Source organism: Dama dama, unplaced genomic scaffold (assembly GCF_033118175.1).
Source record: "Dama dama isolate Ldn47 unplaced genomic scaffold, ASM3311817v1 ptg000096l, whole genome shotgun sequence".
Taxonomy (NCBI): domain Eukaryota; kingdom Metazoa; phylum Chordata; class Mammalia; order Artiodactyla; family Cervidae; genus Dama; species Dama dama.
In genome coordinates, this window is record NW_026870910.1 from 3771076 (window position 1) to 3778258 (window position 7183).

Genomic DNA, 7183 nt, shown 5'->3' on the forward strand with positions numbered 1-7183 from the left:
GAAAAACATGAAGAGCCTGAAAGGTGTGAAAAATATGAAGAGCTTCAAAAGGTGTCAAAACTATGAGGAGTATGAGACGGTCTGAAAAATAGGAGCAGCATGAAACGGTGTTCAAAAACGTGAAGAGCCTGAAAAGGTGTTAAAAATATGAAGAGCTTCAAAAGTTGTCAAAAATATGAGGAGCATGGAGCGATCTGAAAAATAGGAGGAGCATCAAGCGGTGTTCACAAACATGAAGAGCCAGAAAAGGTGTGAAAAATATGAAGAGCTTCTAAAGGTGTCAAAAATATGAGGAGCATGAAACGGTCTGAAAAATAGGAAGAGCATGAAGCCGTGTTCAAAAATATGAAGAGCCTGAAATGGTGTGAAAAACATGAAGAGCCTAAAAGGTGTGAAAAATATGAAAAGCTTCAAAAGATGTCACAAATATGAGGAGCATGAAACGGTCTGAAAAATTGGAGGAGCATGAAGCAGAGTTCAAAAACATGAAGAGCCTGAAAAGGTTTGAAAAATATGAAGAGCTTCAAAGGTGTCAAAAATATGAAGAGCTTCAAAAAGTGCGAAAAATGAGATGAGCATGAAATGGTCTGAAAAAGGAGGAGCATGAAGTGGTGTTGAAAAACATGAAGAGCCTGAAAAGGTGTGAAAAATTTGAAGAGCTTCAAAAATGTGAAAAATATGAAGAGCTTCAAAAGGTGTGAAATATATGAAGAGCTTCAAAAGGTGTCAAAAATTAGATGAGCATGAAACGGTCTGAAAAATAGGAGGAGCATGAAGTGGTGTTGAAAAACATGAAGAGCCTGAAAATGTGTGAAATATATGAAGAGCTTCAAAAGGTGTGAAAAATATGAAGAGCTTCAAAGGGTGTCAAAAATATGAAGAGCATGACACGGTCGCAAAAATAGGAGGAACTTGAAGTGGTGTTCAAAAACATGAAGAGTCTGAAAAGGTGTGAAATATAAGAAGAGCTTCAAAAGGTGTCAAAATTATGAGGAGTATGAAACGGTCTGAAAAATAGGAGGATCATGAAACAGTGTTGAAAACCATGAAGAGCCTGAAAAGGTGGGAAAAATATGAAGAGCTTCAAAACGTGTCAAAAATATGAGGAGCATGAATCTGTCTGAAAAATAGGAGGAGCATGATGCGGAGTTGAAAAATATGAAGAGCCTGAAAACGTGTGAAAAATATGAAGATCTTCAAAAGGTATGAAATATATGAGAGCTTCAAAAAGTGTCAAAAATGAGATGACCATGAAACGGTCTGAAAAATAGAAGGAGCATTAAGTTGTTTTCAAAAAAATGAAGAGCCTGAAAAGGTGTGAAGTATATGAAGATTTCAAAAGGTGTCAAAAATATGAGGAGCATGAAACAGTCTGAAAAATAGGAGGAGCATGAAGTCATGTTGAAAAACATGAAGAGCCTGAAAATGTGTGAAAAATACGAAGAGCTTCAAAAGGTGTCACAAATAAGAGGAGCATGAAACTGTCTGAAATATATGAGGAGCATGAAGTGGTGTTCAAAAACATGAAGAGCCTGAGAACGTGTGAAAAATATGAAGAGCTTCTAAAAGTGTGAAAAATATGAAGAGCTTCAAAAGGTGTGAAAAAGGAGATGAGCATGAAACGGTCTGAAAATTAGGAGTAACATGAAGCGGTGTTGAAAAACATGAAGAGCCTGAAAACGTGTGAAAAATATGAAGAGTTTCAAAAGGTGTGAAAAATATGAAGAGCTTCAAAAGGTGTGAAAAAGGAGATGAGCATGAAACGGTCTGAAAATTAGGAGGGGCATGAAACGGTGTTCAAAAACATGAAGAGCATGAAATGGAGTGAAAAATATGAAGAGCTTCCAAAATTGTCAAAAATATGAGGAGCATGAAACGGTCTGAAAAATAGGAGGAGCATGAAGCTGTGGTCAAAAACATGAATAGCCTGAAAAGGTGTGATAAGTATGAAGCGCTTCAAAAGGGGTGAAAAATGTGAGGAGCATGAAATGGTCTGAAAAATAGGAGGAGCATGAAGCGGTGTTCAAAAAATAAAGAGCCTGAAAAGGTGTGAAAAATATGAAGAGCTTCAAAAATTGTCAAAAATATGAGGAGCATGAAACAGTCTGAAAAATAGGAGGACCATGAAGCGGTGTTGAAAAACATGAAGAGCCTGAAAAGGTGTGAAAAATATGAAGAGCTTCAAAAGGTGTCAAAAATATGAAGAGCTCTAACGGTGTCAAAAATGAGAGTAGCATGAAAAGGTCTGAAAAATAGGAGAAGCATGAAGTGGTCTTGAAAAACATGAAGGGCCTGAAAAGGTGTCAAATATATTAAGAGCTTCAAAAGGTGTCAAAAATACTAGGAGCATTAAACGGTCTGAAAAATAGGAGGAGCATGAAACGGTGATGAACATTATGAAGAGCAAGAAAGGTGTGAAAAATATGAAGAGCTTTAAAAGGTGTCAAAAATATGAGGAGCATGAAACGGTCTGAAAAATAGGAGGAGCATGAGGCGATGTTGAACATCATGAAAAGCACAAAAATGTGTGAAAAATATGAAGAGCTTCAAATCGTGTCAAAAATGTGAGAAGCATGAAATGGTCTCAAAAATAGGAGGAGCAAGAAGCGGTGTTGAAAAACATGAAGAGCCTGAAAACGTGTGAAAAATATGAAGAGCTTCAAAAGGTGTGAAAAATATGAAAAACTTCAAAAGGTGTCAAAAATGACATGAGCATGTAACGGTCTGAAAAATAGGACGAGCATGAAGTGGTGTTCCGAAACATGAAGAGCCTGAAAAGGAGTGAAATATATGAAGAGCTTCAAAGGTGTCAAAAATATGAGGAGCATGAAACGGTCTGAAAAATAGGAGGAGCATGAAGGGTGTTGAACAACATGAATAGGCTGAAAAGGTGTGAAAAATAAGAAGAGCTTCAAAAGGTGTCAAAAATATGAAGCGCTTCAAACGGTGTCAAAAATGAGAGTAGCATGAAATGGTCTGAAAAATAGGAAGAGCATGAAACGTTGTTCAAAAACATGAAGACCCTGAAAAGGTGTGAAAAATATGAAGAGCTTCAACAGGTGTGAAATACATGAGGAGCATGAAACGGACTGAAAAATAGGAGGAGCATGAAGTGGTGTTCAAAAACATGAAGAGCCTGTAATGGCGTCAAAATTAGGAATAGCTTCAAAAGGTGTCAAAAATATGAGGAGCATGAAACGGTCTGAAAATAGGAGGAGCATGAAGCTGTGTTCAAAAACATAAAGAGACTGAAAATGTGTGAAATATATGAAGAGCTTCAAAAGGTGTGTAATATATGAGGAGCATGAAACGGTCTGAAAAATAGGAGGAGCAAGAAGCTGTGTTCAAAAACATGAGAGCCTGAAAATGTGTGAAATATATAAGAGCTTCAAAAGCTGTCAAAAATATGAGGAGCATGAAACGGTTCTGAAAAATAGGAGGAGCATGAAGCGGTGTTCAAAAACATGAAGAGCCTGAAAAAGTCTGAAAAGTATGAAGACTTCAAAAGCTGTCAAAGGTATGAGGAGCATGAAGCGGCGTTGAAAAATATGAAGAGCATGAAAAGGTGTGAAAAATATGAAGACACTCAAAAGGTGTGAAAAATATGAAAAGCTTCCAAAGTTGTCAAATATGAGATGTGCATGAAACGGTCTGGAAAATAGGACGAGCATGAAGCGGTGTGGAAAAACATGAAGAGCATGAAAACGTGTGAAAAATATGAAGAGCTTCAAAAGGTGTGAAATACATGAGGAGCATGAAACGGTCTGAAAAATATGAGGAGCATTAAGCGGTATTCAAAAATATGAAGAGCCTGAAAATGTATGAAAAATATGAAGAGCTTCAAAAAGTGTCAACAATATGAGGAGCATGAAACGGTCTGAAAAATAGGAGGAGCATGAAGTGCTGTTGAAAAATATGAAGTGCCTGAAAAGCTGTGAAAAATATAAAGAGCTTCAAAAGGTGTGAAAAATATGAAGAGCTTCAAAAGGTGTGAAAATTATGAAGAGCTTCAAAGGTGTCAAAAATGAGATGATCATGAAGAGGTCTGAAAAATAGGAGGAGCATGAAGTGGTGTTGAAAAGCATGAAGAGCCTGAAAAGGTGTGAAAAATATAAAGAGCTTTAAAAGTTGTCAAAAATATGAGGAGCTTGAAACGGTCTGAAAAATAGAAGGAGCATTGAAGCGTTGTTCAAAAACTTGAAGAGCCTGAAAAGGTGTGAAAAATATGAAGAGCTTCCAAAATTGCCAAAAATATGAGGAGCATGAAACGGTCTGAAAAATAAGAGGAGCATGATGTAGTTTTGAAAAACATGAACAGCCTGAAAAGTGCGAAAAATATGAAGAGCTTCTAAAGGTGTCAAAAATATGAGGAGCATGAAACGGTCTGAAAAATAGGAGCAGCATGAAATGGTGTTCAAAAACTTGAAGAGCCTGAAAAGGTGTGAAACATATGAAGAGCTTCAAAAGGTGTGAAATAAATGAGGAGCATGAAACGGTCTGAAAAAGAGAAGGAGCATTAAACGGTATTCAAAAATATAAAGAGCCTGAAAAGGTGTGAAAAAAGTGAAGAGCTTCAAAGGTGTGAAATACAGGAGGAGCATGAAACGATCTGAAAAATAAGACGAGCATGAAGCGGTGTGGAAAAACATGAGGAACCTGAAAATGTGTGAAAAATATGTAGAGCTTCAAAAGGTGCCAAATATATGAGGAGCATGAAACGGTCTGAAAAAGAGGAGGAGCATTAAACGGTGTTCAAAAACATGAAGTGCCTGAAAAGGTGTGAAAAATATGAAGAGCTTCAAAAGGTGTGAAATACATGAGGAGCATGAAACGGTCTGAAAAATAGGAGGAGCATGAAGCGGTGTTCAAACACATGAAAAGCCTGAAAAGGTGTGAAAAATATGAAGAGCTTCAAAAGGTGTCAAAAATATGAGGAGCAAGAAACGGTCTGAAAAATAGGAGGAGCATGAAACGGTGTTCAAAAACATGAAGAGCCTGAAAAGCTGTGAAATATATGAAGAGCTTCAAAAGGTGTGAAAAATATGAAGAGCTTCAAAAGGGGTCAAAAATGAGATGATCCTGAATGGTTTGAAAAATAGGAGGAGCATGAAGTGGTGTTGTAAAACATGAAGAGCCTGAGGAGTGTGAAATATATGATGAGGTACAAAAGGTGTGAAAAATATGAAGAGCTTCAAAAGCTGTCAAAAATGAGATGAACATGAAACTGTCTGAAAAATAGGAGGGGCATGAAGTGGTGTTGAAAAATATGAAGAGCCTGAAAAGGTGTGAAATATATGAAGAGCTTCAAAAAGTGTCAAAAATATGAGGAGCATGAAACGATCTGAAAAATAGGAGGAGCATGAAGCGGTGTTGAAAAACTGAAGAGCCTGAAAACGTGTGAAAAATATGAAGAGCTTCAAAAGGTGTGAAAATAGGAAGAGCTTCAAAAGGTGTGAAATATATGAGGAGCATGAAACGGTCTGAAAAATAGGAGGAGCATGAAGCGGTGTTCAAAAACATGAAGAGTCTGAAAAGGTGTGAAAAATATGAAGAGCTTCAAAAGGTGTCAAAAATATGAGGAGCATGACACAGACTGAAAAATAGGAGGAGCGTGAAGCGCTGTTCAAAAACATGAAGAGTCTGAAAATGTGTGAAAAACATGAAGTGTTTCAAAAGGTGTCAAAAATATGAGGAGCATGAAACGGTCTGAAAAATAGGAGGAGCATGAAACGGTGTTGAAAAACATGAGGAGCCTGAAAATGTGTGAAAAATATGAAGAGCCTCAAAACCTGTCAAAAATATGAGGAGCATGAAACGCTCTGAAAAATAGGAGGAGCATGAAGTGGTGTTGAAAAATATGAAGAGCATGAAAACGTGTGAAAAATACGACGAGCTTCAAAAGGTGTCAAAAATATGAGGAACATGAAACGGTCTGAAAAATAGGAAGATCATGAAGCGGTGTTGAAACACCTGAAGAGCCTAAAAAGTGTGAAAAATATGAAGAGCTTCAAAAGGTGTCAACAATGTGAGGAGCATGAAACTGTCTGAAAAATGAGAGGAGCATGAAGCGGTGTTAAAAAACATGAAGAGCCTGAAAATGTGTGAAAAATATGAAGAGCTTCAAAAGGTGTGAAATACATGAGGAGCATGAAACGGTCTGAAAAAGAGGAGGAGCATGAAGCGGTGTTCAAAAACATGAAGAGCCTGAAATTGTGTGAAAAATATGAAGAGTTTCAAAAGGTTTCAAAAATATGAGGAGCATGAAACGGTCTGAAAAATAGGAGGAGCATGAAACGGTATTCAAAAACATGAAGAGCCTGAAAATCTGTGAAAAATATGAAGAGCTTCAAAAGGTGTGAAAAATATGAACAGCCTGAAAATCTGTGAAAAATATGAAGAGCTTCAAAAGGTGTGAAAAATATGAAGACCTTCAAAAGGTGTGAAAAATATGAAGAGCCTGAAATTGTGTGAAAAATATGAAGAGTTTCAAAAGGTTTCAAAATTATGAGGAGCATGAAACGGTCTGAAAAATAGGAGCAGCATGAAACGTTGTCCAAAATCTTGAAGAGCCTGAAAATGTGTGAAACATATGAAGAGCTTCAAAAGGTGTGAAATACAAGAGGAGAATGAATCTGTCTGAAAAATAGGAGGAGCATGAAGCGGTGTTGAAAAACATGAAAAACCTGAAAAGGTGTGAAACATATGAAGAGCCTCAAAATGTGTCAAAATTATGAGGAGCATGAAACGGTCTGAAAAATAAGAGGAGCATGAAACGGTCTGAAAAATAGGAGAAGCATGAAACGGTGTTCAAAAACATGAAAAGCCTGAAAAGGTGTGAAACATATGAAGAGCCTCAAAACGTGTCAAAATTATGAGGAGCATGAAACGGTCTGAAAAATAAGAGGAGCATGAAACGGTCTGAAAAATAAGAAGAGAATGACGCGGTGTTGAAAAACATGAAGAGCCTGAAAAGGAGTGACAAATATAAAGAGTTTCAAAAGGTGTCAACAATAAGCGTTGCAAGAAACAGTCTGAAAAATAGGAGGAGCGTTAAGCGGTGTTGAAAAACATGAAGAGCCTGAAAAGGTGTGAAAAATATGAAGAGCTTCAAAAGGTGTCAAAAATATGAGTAGCATGAAACGGTCTGAAAAAGAGGAGGAGAATGAAACGGTCTGAAAATAGG